Below are 15192 nucleotides of genomic sequence, written 5' to 3' on the forward strand. Positions count from 1 at the left end.
CACTGCTACTGCCTATGCTACACCTGGTCTGTCTGTGGGAGTGAAGCTTGCACTGCTCCTGCCTATGCTACACCTTTTCCGTCGATGGGAGAGAAGCTTGCACTTCTACTTCCTATGCTATACCTCTTCTGTCGATGGGAGAGAAGTTTGCACTGATACTGCTTATGCTACACCTGGTCTGTCTGTGGGAGTGACGCTTGCACTGCTACTGCCTATGGTACACCTGTTCTGTTAATGGGAGAGAAGCTTGCAGTGCTACTATTTATGCTACACCTGTTGTGTCTGTGGGAGTGAAGCTGTACTGCTACTGCCTATGCTACACATGCTCTGTCTGTGGGAATGAAGCTTGCACTGCTACTGCCTATACTACACCTGTTCTGTGACTGATGATTGCACTGCTACTGCCTATGCTACACCTTTTCTGTCTGTGGGAGTGAAGCATACAGTGCTACTGTCTTTGCTACACCTTTTCTGTCGAAGGGAGAGAAGTCTACACTGCTACTGCCTATGATACACCTATTCTGTGGGTGGGAGTGAAGCTTGCACTGCTACTGCCTTTGCTACACCTGTTCTGTCTGTGTGAGTGACGCTTGCACTGCTACTGCCTTTGCTACTCCTTTTCTGTCGAAGGGATCGAAGTCTGCACTGCTACTGCCTATGATACACCTATTCTGTGGGAGGGAGTGAAGCTTGCACTGCAACTGCCTGTGCTACACCTGTTATGTCTGTGGGAGTGAAGCTTGTACTGCTACTGCCTGTGCTACACCTGTTCTGTCTGTGGGACTGACAATTGCACTACTACAGCCTATGCTACACCTGTTCTGTTGGCGGAAGTGAAGCTTGCACTGTTACTGCCGATGCTACCATTGTTTATCAGTGGAAGTGAAGCGTGCACTGTTACTGCCTGTGCTACACCTGTTCTGTCTGTGGGAGTGATGATTGAACTTCTGCACCTGTTCTGTCGGTGGGAGTGAATCATGCACCGCTACTGCCTTTACTAAACCTGTTTAGTCTGTGGGGTTGAAGCATGCCCTGCTACTGCCTATGCTACACCTGTTCTGTCAGTGGGAGAGAAGCTTGCACTTCTGTTGCCCATGCAGCTCATGTCCTGTTGGTGGAGGGGATACACCTGTTTTGCGGTGGAAGTGAAGCGTACACTGTTACTGCCTATGGTACACCTGTTCTGTCTGTGGGAGTGAAGCTTGCACTACTACTGCCTGTGCTACACCTGTTCTGTCGGTGGGAGAGAAGCTTGCACTTCTGTTGCCCATGCAGCTCATGTCCTGTTGGTGGAGGGGGCACTTGCACTTCTACTGTCTATGCTACACTGGTTCTGTTGGTGGGAGTGAAGCTTGTACTTCTGTCACCTATGTATCTCATGTCGGTGGAAGGAGTGCTTGCACTTCTACTGTCTATCTATGCTATACCTGTTCTGTCTCTGTGGGTGAAGTTAGCACTGATACTGCCTGTGCTACACCTGTTCTGTTTCTGGGAGTAAAGAGTGCACCTCAACTGCCTATGCTACACCTGTTTTGTATGTGGGAGTGAAGTCTAAACTGCTACTGCCTATGCTACATCTGTTTTTTCTGTACGAGTAAAGCTTGCACCGGTATTGCCCAAGCTGTTCCTGTCCTGTCTGTGAGAATGAAGCTTGCAGTGTTACTGCCTGTGCTACACCTGCTCTGTCCATATGAGTGAAGCTTGCACTGCTGTCGCCTATACTACACCAGTTCTGTCGGTGGGAGAAATGTTTGTACTGCTGTCGACTATGCTACACCTGTTCTTTCAGTGGGAGAGAAGCTTGCGCTGCTACTGCCTATGCTACACCTGTTCTGTCCGTGGAAGTGAAGCTTGCACTGTTACTGCCTATGCTACACCTGTTCTGTGACTGGGAGTGATGATTGCACTGCTGCTGCCTATGCTACACCTGTTCTGTCCGTGGAGTGAAGCTTGCACTGCAGTTGCCTATGTCTCACCTGTTCTGACAGTGGGCGAGAAGCTTGCTCTGCTGTTGTCTATGCTACACCTGATCTGTTGCTGGGAGAGAAGCCTGCATTCCTACTGCCTATGCTACACCTGTTCTGTCAATGGAACTAAAGCTTGTACTGCTGTCGCCTATGTTACACCTGCTCGTTCAGTTGGAGAGAAGCTTGCACTGCTGACGCCTATGCTACACCTGCTATGCCTATGAGAGTGAAGCTTGTACTTCTACTGCCTATGCTACACCTGTTCTGTCTATGGGAGTGAAGCTTGCACTGCTACTGCCTATGCCATACCTTTTCTGTAAGTGGGAGAGAAGCTTGCACTGCTACTGCCTATGCTACACCTGTTCTGTCTGTGGGCTTGAAACTAGCTCTGATGCTGCCTATGCTACACCTGTTATGTCTGTGGGGTGAAGCTAGCTCTGATGCTGCCTATGCTACAACTGTTCCATTGGTGGAGGTGAATCTTGCACCTAAACTGCCTATGCTACACCTGTTTTGTTTGTCGGATTAAAGCCTGCATGCACCACAACTGCCTGTGCTACATCTTTTTTGTATGTGCGAGTGACGCTTGCACTGCTACTGCCTATGCTACACCTGGTCTGTCTGTGGGAGTGAAGCTTGCACTGCTCCTGCCTATGCTACACCTTTTCCGTCGATGGGAGAGAAGCTTGCACTTCTACTGCCTATGCTATACCTCTTCTGTCGATGGGAGAGAAGTTTGCACTGATACTGCTTATGCTACACCTGGTCTGTCTGTGGGAGTGACGCTTGCACTGCTACTGCCTATGGTACACCTGTTCTGTTAATGGGAGAGAAGCTTGCAGTGCTACTATTTATGCTACACCTGTTGTGTCTGTGGGAGTGAAGCTGTACTGCTACTGCCTATGCTACACCTGTTTTGTTTGTCGGGTTAAAGCCTGCATGCACCACAACTGCCTGTGCTACATCTTTTTTGTTTGTGCGAGTGAAGCTTGCACTGCGACTGCCTATGCTACACCTGTTCTGTCGGTCGGACTTAAGTTTGCATCATTGCTGTTCTATGAAAAAAAAAATAGATTTTCGTTTCCGGAGCTGTTGAGCTTCCATCTTCCATTCACACTAAGTGCGCACATTGAAATCCTACCAGAAGCGCAAGTCGATGCGGTTTTCGCTCCTTCAAGGTGAAGTGCACCGTCGTCCGCACATGCAGGCTAAAAGCTCCCGCATACGTACATCTTTTCTTCACTTTAACATATAAATATATACTGCAGTGCCGTTACTGGGCCCTGTAAGAGAGTGACATGAAAAATGGATTTGCCTTCCTCTAAGTGCCTCTTGACCCTGACCAGACCCCGCGCGATTTCTGCTGAAAAGGCCGGATCTTGGAAATAGCTTTTTGGTGCGCGCGCACTGCTAATGCACTGACCTTGAAGCGGTCGTGCTGGCACTGCAGGGCCAGAGTCGAAGGTCATGGCGCTACGGCGTCTTCCGGCAAGAGGAAGCCGGGACCTTCGTGACACGCCATTTGCAATATCTGTGCAAGATGCCGGAGTCCATTAACCGAGAGGTTGGAAACCGTTTGTGCTAAATGCCAGGGTTCACATAGGTGACACAGCCCCGGCATAAACCGTGTGTGGTCAGCATCTTCGCCAAGTGACATGAGGGCCTCCACTCTGCCGGATACCGCGCCATGTTACAAAGAGGGCCCAGCCCTGCTTCCTGGAGTGCGTGGTTTACGTCACTGCAAATTACGAAGGGGGTTCTGCACCAGTGGCGGCCAGCATTATTCGGGGGTGGCAGGCGCATGGGCGGGGGCGGTGTGGGGGATGTCGCGAGGGGGGAAAATAAAAAAGCAAAACTTAACCTTGCCGTGCCGGCCCCGCGTCTCTGCTCCTGCTGTCCTCGTCAGACGGAAGCACAGGAAGCATAGAAAAGGCTCCCCCCTGACCAATCACAACCTGATTGGTTTTGAGCGTCCTGGTTGGACGGTCAACCAGGTAATGGGAGTGTGCAGGGCTTTAAGTGGGATGAAAAAACTGGAGGGGTCTCTCAAAGGGGCGTAGCCAATGTGATTAAGGGTGTGGCTTAAAAACAGTAAGCTAAAAATTTGTGCTTAGCCAGTGTGCCAGCTGACTTGTATATGGCTGTTTCTGTCATTGCATCCAGATATGATACAACATGTAACCTCATACCAACAACAGGTCAGGGCTATTGGCTTTGTCAATGGTTGTTAGTTGCATAACCTAAATAGGCAGCAACTATGGCTTGTATGTAACATTGGAAAAGCTTCCACTTAAAGCTCTGGTGACACCACCAGTTGCTGCTCCTGAGTTTCAAAAAAAGAAGGGAAAACCAGAGAGAAAATGACTCCCTTTAAAGGATCGCCCTTCCCCTACAACTCTCACCTGGCATGACGTCATGCCGTAATTTCTCCACTAGTGAGCAGTGTGAGCAGGTGCGCATCGATGTGCCTACTGTCACTGCAGTCGGAAAAAGTAGACCGCCTGTGCCCGATAGAGACCCATTTCGAGGCCCCCTCAGCATCAGTGAGACCCGGCCCACTTAAAGCCCTGGGAGTGTGGGCTTGTTCTGCATGCTGGCCGTAAAGCAGCGTGCAAGGAGAACAGGGAAAAGGGCCGACCAAACAGTCATTGAGCACATGGGAGTGGGAAAACCCCTCCTCCCCTGACCTGCCCCGAGAGCAGAGCAGCCCCGCCCACCCGCCACAAAGGAAACAAATGATAAAAACTTCAAGTTATTATCATTTTATATTTCCGTTACTTCACTGCTCAAAAGCAGTGGGGCGACGCTCCTTCGCCATAGCGGAGGAGCCGATGCACACATTCACTGGCCTGCATCAGTGCAAAGTTACACAGGAGACACTGCCCTGCTGCGTACACGTTATGGTCAGGGTCACAATACAGCCACATAGGGGGACAGAGCCCTGCTGCAAACTGTACTTGGCCTGCACCAGTGCCATGTTACACACCGGACTCAGCCCTACTCAGTGCTTTAAGTGGGGAAAAAAAACTGGGGGTGCTCTAAAGGGGGCGTGGTTAATGTCTTGAAGGGGCGTGGCCTATCCGAGTGGGGGCGTGGTCTAAATCAAAATAACTAGCACTGTGTGCTTAAGAAAATCATGAAGTCGCATCCAGCAAAGGATAATAAAATAGGCAAAAAGGTATATTTATTAAGTATAACCCATAAAAATACCAAACACTTTAAAAAACATGTAAAGAATATTTATATTACTTAGAAATCTATTGCAGGATTCCCCAAAACCCTCGAAGATATTCAGTGTGTTTGTTTTGCTGGGGTTTCTCACAACAATTTTCTTCAGCAGACCTTCTACCTTTTGCAAGCCAACTCTTTACATACAGCTTTGGGTCAAATGTTTCAAACGGAGGAACATTGAGTTTTATCCATAGGCATGAAGATTTTTCCATTTTCTTTCACACACGGCCAGATGACATAAATTGAGGATTTCTTAACTGTGACCTTTATCTGTTACATGGCTGTAGTCCATAATTATATACTTTAACTCCTGTCAATATTTTAGTAGGAGGACACACACAATTTTCTTTTGTTAAATTCAATTCATGCTAGATGTGACATTAATTTTTGTAAAATTACAGTTTATGAATCTTATCCTTTTTCAGCTCAGTCCAAATGGACTTCAGTACCACCGCCATCGAATCGGGGAATGGGACCGCTGGCCTTCAAGGTGGAGGCCCCACGATAGGCATTACAATGCGACTGCCACTACGGTGTTCGCAGTGCCTATCTTTTACATTGCAGCAGGTGCTGCTGGCTGCATCATCCGCCGCAAAGTAAAAAAAAAAGGAACATGTTAAATATATCGGTGCCTGCCACATGGTTTGCTGAGTTACACAGGGGGCATTGCACACAGTACATGGCCCACCTCAGTGCTGAGTTACACAGGGGGCACTGCCCTGCTGCACACAGTACATGGTCCACCTCAGTGCTGAGTTACACAGGGGGCACTGCACACGGTACATGGCCTACCTCAGGGCTGAGTTACACAGGGGGCACTGCCCTGCTGCATACGGTACATGGCCCACCTCAGTGCTGAGTTACACAGGGGGCACTGCACGTGGTACTTGGCCCACCTCAGTGCTGAATTACACAAGGGGCACTGCCCTGCTGCACACAGTACATGGTCCACCTCAGTGCTGAGTTACACAGGGGGCACTGCACACGGTACATGGCCCACCTCAGTGCGGAGTTACACAGGGGGCACTGCCCTGCTGCACACAGTACATGAGCCACCTCAGCGCTGAGTTACACAGGGGGCATTGCACACGGTACGTGGCCCACCTCAGTGCTGAGTTACACAGGGGGCACTGCACACGGTACATGGCCCACCTCAGTGCTGAGTTACACAGGGAACACTGCACACGGTACATGGCCCACCTCAGTGCGGAGTTACACAGGGGGCACTGCCCTGCTGCACACAGTGCATGAGCCACCTCAGTGCTGAGTTACACAGGGGGCCCTGCACATGGTACATGGCCCACCTCAGGGCTGAGTTACACAGGGGGCACTGCCCTGCTGCACACGGTACATGGCCCACCTCAGTGCTGAGTTACACAGGGGCCACTGCCCAGATCAGTACCAAGTTACATGGGGGGAATTAGCCCTGCTGCAAGCAGTGCATGGTCAGGATCAGTTGCAAGTTACATGGGTGGTGGGGGGCAGCACTGCTGCACACAGGGTATGGTAAAGATTGAGAAACAGCCATGCAGGTGCAACAGCTCTGGTGCAAACAGTTCTTGGTCAGTATTGAGGTACAGTGTCAAAGGTGACACAACCCTGCTGCATGAAGTGCGTGGTCAGCATCCGTGCCAAGTTACACAGGGTAAACTGCCCTGCTGCATGCAGTGCGTGGTGAGCGTCAGTGCCAAGTTACACAGGGTACACTGCCCTGCTGCATGCAGTGCGTTGTCAGCGTCAGTTCCAAGTTGCACAGGGTACACTGCCCTGCTGCATGCAGTGCGTGATCAGCGTCAGTGCCAAGTTACACAGGGTACACTGCCCTGCTGCATGCAGTGCATGGTGAGCGTCAGTGCCAAGTTACACAGGGTACACTGCCCTGCTGCATGCCGTGCATGGTCAGCGTCAGTGCCAAGTTACACAGGGTACACATCCCTGCTGCATGCAGTGCGTGGTCCGTGTCAGTGCCAAGTTACACAGGGTACACTGCCCTGCTGCATGCCGTGCATGGTCAGCGTCATTGCCAAGTTACACAGGGCACACATTCCTGCTGCATGCAGTGCGTGGTCAGCGTCAGTGCCAAGTTAGACAGGGTACACTGCCCTGCTGCATGCAGTGCGTGGTCAGCGTCAGTGCCATGTTACACAGGGTACACTGCCTGCTGCATGCAGTGCGTGGTCCGCGTCAGCACCAAGTTACACAGGGTACAGTGCCCTACTGCATGCCATGCATGGTCAGCGTCAGTGCCAAGTTACACAGGATGCACTGCCCTGCTGCATGCAGTGCGTGGTCAGTGTCAGTGGCAAGTTACACAGGGTACACATCCCTGCTGCATACAGTGTGTGGTCAGCGTCAGTTCCAAGTTGTACAGGGTACACTGCCCTGCTGCATGCAGTGAGTGGTCAGCGTCAGCGCCAAGTTACACAGGGTACAGTGCCCTGCTGCATACCGTGCGTGGTCAGCATCAGTGCCAAGTTACACAGGGTACACTGCCCTGCTGCATGCAGTGCGTGGTCAGTGTCAAGTTACCGAGGGTACACTGCCCTGATGCATGCAGTGCGTGGTCAGTGTCAGTGCCAAGTTACACAGGGTGCACGGCCCTGCTGCATGCTGTGCGTGGTCAGTGTCAGCGCCAAGGTACACAGGGTACACTGCCCTGCTGCATGCAGTGCGTGGTCAGCATAAGTGCTAAGTTACACAGGGTACACAGCCCTGCTGCATGCCATGCGTGGTCAGTGTCAGCGCCAAGTTACACAGGGTACACATCCCTGCTGCATGCAGTGCGTGGTGAGCGTCAGTGCCAAGTTATACAGGGTAGACTGCCCTGCTGCATTCAGTGCGTGGTCAGCATCAGCGCCAAGTTACACAGGGTACACTGCCCTGCTGCATGCAGTGCGTGGTCAGCATCAGCGGCAAGTTACACAGGGTACACTGCCCTGCTGCATTCAGTGCTTGGTCAGTGTCAGTGGCAAGTTATACCGCGTACACTGCCCTGCTGCATACAGTGCATAGTCAGGATCGAGATACAGTGATAAAAGAGACACAGCCCTTCTGCAACCAGTGCGCTGTCTGCATCAGTACCAAGTTGAACATGGAATGCATCCCTACTGCAGATTGTGCTTGCTTGGGATCAGTACCAGTGACGGGGGACACAGCTCTTCTGCAAACAGTGCCTGATCAGCATCAGGACCAAGTTACTTGGGTCGATGGTGGACAGCACTGCTGCAAACCGTGCGCAATCTGCATCAGCACCAAGATACACATGGGATGCATTCCTGCTGCAGACGGTGCATGATCAGAATCTGAATCCAGTGACAGGCTATACAGCCCTTCTGCAAACAGCGCGCAGTCCGCATCACTACCAAGTTACATGGGTTAAAGGGAGCAGCACTGCTGCAAATAGTGCCTGGTCAGACCCTCTAGGAATCGCTAAAATCACGGGGATGGTGGCCTGCTGGGGTCAGCAGACTACTATGTCTGCGATTGCTTTTAAATAAAGATATCTTATTAAAGGCAGCCCTTTTCCTTGAAGTTAAATGGGTTGCGTTTAGAAAAAATAAAATAAAAGTTTCCTTTTAATTTTTTAAGAGTAGACGGTGGTCCGTGGGACCACTGCCTGCCCTTAAAAATAGTTTATGCATACAGTCACAAAGGGGAAGGGGTCCTTTCGGGACCCCTTCCCACTTGTGAATGGGCTACCACCTACTTGAACAAGGTGGTAAAATGTGAATATTTTGCGACCACATTTTGGTCACAAAACCTTCCTACATACCGATGCGACTCGGTATTAGGAAGGGATGCCCTAAACACGTCCCTTCCTAATGGTGAATCGCTAATGCATTTTGCGATTCGTTAATAGGTTACTGAATCGCAAAATAGAGTCTGGTACATTGGGAAAGGCTTTTTTCTGGTCGCAAACGGCCTGATTCTTTGAATCGGGCCATTTACGACCTTAAAAAAGGTACATACATGTGGCCCATAGTGACAAAACATAGAACATTTTAGACAGAACGCTTTGCATGCCTTCATCACAAAGATGTGATGTGGTTTGCTACTCACTCACAACAGTACTTCCCTATGATACGCTGCATACTAGGACTGACCACAACATGTTAAACAGAACACCCAGCTCGCATCCCAAGAGACCATAAGCCCTATGAGACCAAATACACAAAACAATTTTGCCGTTGCAATCTCTGTGATTCACAAAAATAACAGGGTTTTCTACCGCAAAATGATTTTTGGTCGTGTTTTAAGCACCTTTGTGAGTCAAACTTGCAAAATGTTTTTTACTGCTCATTCTGATTTGCAGTTAAAAGGGTGCGTGAAAAGGGCATCCCTCCTAATTGTGATTCACACTGACATGTTTAAATGGTTTTGTGACCGCAATTACAGCCACAAGCCACTCAAAAGCTACAAACACAAGTTACCTTAAATACATGCCCTGCACCAGTGATGTACAGCACTGGATCAAGGCAAGGCAAAACCAGAGACTATAGTTCTCTTTGGGATTGTTATAATTAGGTTTAAATATGTAGATACCCTGCCAACCTGGCATGAAGCCAGCCTTTGTCAATCATTGTTCGATTCACTTGCACAATGGTATAATGGGGCACCATGTGAGAATGTGAACTGGCTTCAAAAGTATCAAACTAAATATGTCCAAATTCTTACAACAGAGGCAGTCTGTGATTGGATGCCCAAATATTTGCACAGTATAAGGAGCTCTCTCTCTCTTCTGCCTTTTTATGGAAATTGTTTGCAGTCTGCGGTATCACTAGGTATGCTTATTCAGTTGCATCACTCAACGTGCTTTCATCAAGCTACTGCACACTTGTGATGTCATGCAACTCTTAACATGTGTTAAAAGAAGGCCATGCTATCACGGACAGGCGGCTCAATGTGCTAAAGCATTTTGTGTTCGCAAACTCCGCAATTCGCAAAATCACAGAGTGAACAGTGTCAAAACTGCATTTTGTAATGAGCTAAACTTTTTTTCAAATCGGAAAGTCTTACCGAATATGGGGGTTTGTGACCAATCCTGATCTGAACCTAGGAGCTACATGAAAGCTTCTTCCATTTTAGTTTGCGATCTGCAGTGAGTTGTATCAGTAGTTAGTGACACCGGTAGTAGCTGCAAACCATTGTAAGTTACTGACTCCTCAAAGGAGGTGGTAACTAATTCCCAAAAAGAGAGGGAAAGGGACACCTTTTCTTTAACAAATCCTTTGGGTGGCCTGGGAGGAAGGTTACGGTGTGGATGACCAGTAGAAGTTTTCACAAAAGGGAAAAAGCAGCAGCAGTTCCTTAAGCTACTTTAGTACAGTGGATTATACACCGTGGTAAAGCAAGAAAATGTCTTACCCAAGGAACAGCAGTGAAAATGCTTCTGGTTCAAGCACCAGGAGCTTTAAAAAAAAAAAAAAAAAGAGGGAGTCGGTACACGAGGAAAGAGCTTCTCTCGCATTTAAAATTTCTTTTTGTTTATTATTTCCCAGGAGAATTGTGGGAACGCTGGGTGGTAGAAATGTAGTGAATACCCATGTATTCACAGATTCCGGAACTGTTCCTCATAGAAATATGATGAAGATGTCTTATTATAGCCAAAGTTTGAGTTTTGCAGCCATTCTTGGGAAAAGGTGGCAGGATCCATGCAAGTCACATCGCCCTGGTCTCCCATGGGTTTCTAGTTTTCAGAAATGTCTGTGTTTAGTAGCTGTTCTTGAGTGGTAGCTAAGCCCGGGCCCAAATACTGCTGCTTCTCACATCACCAAAATTGATCAATTTTGAGGAGGAACATTTTACCTCTCCAATATGCGTTTTGGGGCCTCTCCCTTTATCAGCAACAGGCCTAATTACACAAGAATTGTGGGTAGCGTTTTTCATGAGGAGAATTGTGGGAATTGAGAATAGGTGAACATTTGGTACTTTTAATTAAATTTCCATTTTTGGCTTCCAAATGCTAGTGAGTGAGAAAGAAAAAACATATTTTCAATATGCTCTCTGAATCACAATAGTATGGATAACCCCAAATTCAGAGCTGTACAAATAGCCAGTTTTCTTAAACTCAAAATCTTGCGCACAGTTAAAAAATGCATTTCATAGATTCATACCCATTCTTAATTCCTCACAATGTACCATATGAATTGCTTTACTGTCGATCCATAGTAAAAATCTTTGTAAACTTTAGATTAGTTGTTGCCCATGGGTATCTTTTGTTTTAGACAACCTACAAACACTATGTATTCCTGCATTCAAAAGGAGCTGATGGACGTAACAGTATATTGCTTTTATAAATCTACCATGCGGGCAAATATTATAGATGAGAATATTGTCATCTAATTTATTTAAGTTGTTTTTGATTTTAATGATCAGTTCTTTGGAAAAACCACAATCTATATACAGAAATGACCTCTTGCTCCGGAATTCGGACTCATTTTCAGAAATGTATAGCCATTCGGGTTCACCCATTGGTTTTACACCTTTTTCATGTGGTGTCGGAAACCCTTGTCGTTTTCAATGGCGTGATGCAAAGAAGTGCTGCTGCCGGGAAGATGAAAAGTGTCCGGTGGAATCCAAGGCTGGATCCGAGGTGAGAAGAACCTGAAAGCTGAGGGGACATAGTCTGGGTCACTTCAGGGTGACCAGGGGCTCAATAGACGAATGCCCACAGATGTCGGGTGCTTCAGGTGTGAAGATAGGATGCTTGACTCTGCAGCCATGGGGGTTCAAAGTGACCCTCGCCAGGAGCCACAGGTCAACGGACCAGGGATTGCGAGGGGACCTCAAGCGAATTCACAAAGCACCAGCCCACACAGCACTTGTGGAGTGGAGGCCGGAGATCTTCAGTGGAAATGCTGCTTGGGGTCGGGACTACACGTAGTCCAAAGCACAGCCTCAGGGATTGCCAAAAAGCATATGCTGCTGCAAACGTACATGGTACACAGGGATTCGGGTTGCATTGTCCCCACGAGGGATACTGGTCTCTGGATTGCTGAGAGAGCAGATCAACCTCAGGAACGCTCGGGAACCTACCTCCTGTGTTGCAGAAATCTTCGGAGTCCTCAGTAGATGCAAACCGGTAAGATGCGTATAGGGGTCTGCTGCTGCAGGGGAGTAACTCCTTTACTCCAAGGGAGATTCTTCTGTCGTCCAGCGAAGTGTAGACCGTCAAAGTACTTGGTTTCTTGTTGCAGAGTTGTGTCCATGTAAAATCCCAAGTCCTGTAATCAGGTTTCCCACTTTATACTCAGGGAAGGGGTTGGACTGACTCTGGGGACCCTCCTAGGGGAGGGGCAGGACAGAGGGGTGGCTACACCCATGTCCTTTGTCCAGTTTCACGCCAGAGCAGGAGCAAATTGTTCCTGGAACTGGTTTGAGTTGGACTATGCATGGGGACACCAAATGTGTCCACAGTGCAGACTTTCTAGCACTCTCTAGAGTGCACCCATCCAGCCCCAATACACTCAAGCCTGTCTGGGAGGTGGTCACACCTCCCTGTAACAGGAAACCGATTGTCAGGCCTTTTTCTGCTCGAGCTTGGCTCAGCAGCAGGAGGGCAGACTCGTGTCTGTGGCTGGTAGCATCCATTTTGTGATTCCCAGGTCAAGAAAGCTGGTACCGGGTATACGGGTGTTCCACATAAGTCCCTCTAGGAGGGTGGAATCATACCTCTGGCGGGGAGGTATGATTCCAAGGTGTTTGATACCAAACACAACATGTTTCTAAGCAGCCGTTTTAAAGTTAGCATTTACCACGAGGTTATAATGCTCTTAAATATGTATGGTTGGCTGCATCACAGACAACCACGGAGAATAGGTTCTGAAGGCTGCAGAGGGGCCATTCTCATGCAGGGGCACCCTCTCACATAACACCCAGCACCCTGCCTTCAGGATTGTTAAGGCCTGCCATAGGGGTGACTGATAGGTTTATATGTGTAGTGATTTAGAATAGATGTAGGGAACCTATATCTAAGTAAGGGGTGCATGCACCTCCTTACACAGGCTGCAGTAGCAGAGCTGTGGTGTCATTTTGGATGACCTCTCAGGGGTGGCACAATACATGCCCCTGGGAGGCCTCTGGGGTACCTATGCCCTGGGTACATGGTGTACCATATACTAGGGACTGATAAGGGTACCCCAGAATCCAGTCTGGAGTGCATCTTAAGTACATGCAATCAATTTACAGGAGAAAGCAGATAGACTGGGGTGCTGAATAGCAGGATCCCAGTCAGACTAAGCCGAAAACAGTGATACATCAGCAAAAAGTGGGGGTAACCATAAGAGGCAGATCACTTGGGGGCGTGGCTTAGCAGCCGACGGGCATGGACGCGTGAGCGAAGAGCTCCGCATCCCGCCCGGCTAAAATCCTGTGTAGCGTGGTGCCCCCGGCGCTCCGGAGCTCCTGGAGGGCTTCCCCCGCCTGGTCAGTGCCCCTGGAGCGGACCGATCGCCAGGTTCGCGGAGCCGAGGGCGGGCGCCGCGACTACAAACGTGGTGGAGGCGGGTGGCTGCCGGCCATCTTGGGCGGCCTGTGAGGAGACGGGCGGCCGCGGCCCACAGTGCATTGGTGGCCGACCGGAAGTGCGGGGAATCCGGCGGGCGCAACAGGAAGTGCCGGTCGCCCATTGGTGGACGACGGAGCGAAGAGGTGGGCGCCCCCGGCGGAAGGCTCCCGGACCGGCGCTGTCACCGAGGGCTGTACAGTGGTGGAGCGGCGCACAGGAGAGAGGAGCTGGGCCTGCAGCGGCGGCGCGGCCCTCTAGCGCAGGAGCGGAGGCGGCGGTCGGCGGACTCTGCGCGGCTGGTAGGCGGGCGGGGCCACGGGAGAAGCGACTGGCCCTGCGAGTGACATTGAGGCGCAGAGCTCTCTGGCCCGGGGCTACGGACCTGTGATCCGGCGGAGTTCGCGACCGCTGGTGTGCGGTGGGGGCTTGGAACATCGTGGTGCCCCCGAGGAAGACGGCAGGGACGCCCCAGTGGGGGAGTTGACCGGAAGCGGTGTGGAGAGGGTCCCCGCAGCGGACGTGGGGAACGCGGGGCCCGGGTGCTGACAGCTGCTCCGTGGACTAGGCCTCGTGCCGGCCTACAAGTGTCAAGCGCAGAATCATGGGCAAGCCGCGTCCCAAGCTGGGAGGACACCCGGCGGACCCAACGGGGGACACTGTCGCAGGCCGGGAGGGCGGACCGAGTGTGGATGCGGCGGCGGGCTTCCAGCAGCGGCAGCTGGACCAAATCCTCCAGGCTATAGCGGACACGAAGACGGCGTTGCAGGCGGACATCGCCCAAGTGTCCACGGACCTGGGGCTGCTTCGGGCGGATCACAGGAAGCTCGTGGATAGGGTCGCGAACACGGAGGACAGGTTGGATTCGCTGGCCCCAGCCCAGAAGGTGATGGAGGGTCAGACGGCGGACCTCCTGCGGAGGGTCGTGATCCTGGAAAAGAGGGCCGAGGACGCTGAAGGGCGTAACCACCGCAATAACATTCGAGTGGTAGGTCTACCAGAAAAGATTGAAGGGGGTGACATGCTGGCCTTCTTGGAGACCTGGTTGCAGGAGGTGGTGGTGCCGGAGGGGCTCACACGGTTCTACACTTTGGAGAGGGCGCATAGGGTGCCTGCTCGGCCCCCGGATCCGGGCCGTCCGCCCCGGCCGGTGGTGGCCCGCCTGCTGCACTACAGGGATTCTACAGAGGGCTCGGACGCAGGGCCCCTTCCAGGTGCAGAATGTCCCAGTTTCCATTTACCCGGACTACCCCATGGAGGTCCAGCGCAGACGCTCCTCTTTTCAGGCGGTGAAGAAGGCACTGCGGGACGAGGGGCTGCAGTACTCCTTGTTGTTCCCGGCGCGCCTCCGAGTGGTGCTAGATGGAGCAACATCGTTCTTCACTGACCCCGCAGCGGTCTGGAGCTGGCTGGAGGCGACCAGGACCCAGGCGGCGGCGCACTCGGATGGAGGGAGACCGTTGGGGACATTGGCAAAGCCCCGTCGTAGCA

General features: G+C 50.9%; 1 protein-coding gene across 5 annotated transcripts in view; it reads left to right on the top strand.

Moving 5' to 3' along the window:
* TMEM132E (transmembrane protein 132E) overlaps window positions 1-15192 on the top strand; it is a 1031163-nt gene that overhangs the window by 960458 nt on the left and 55513 nt on the right. The gene's annotated exons all lie outside the window — the stretch shown is intronic.

Source organism: Triturus cristatus, chromosome 3_2 (assembly GCF_964204655.1).
Source record: "Triturus cristatus chromosome 3_2, aTriCri1.1, whole genome shotgun sequence".
Classification (NCBI taxonomy): domain Eukaryota; kingdom Metazoa; phylum Chordata; class Amphibia; order Caudata; family Salamandridae; genus Triturus; species Triturus cristatus.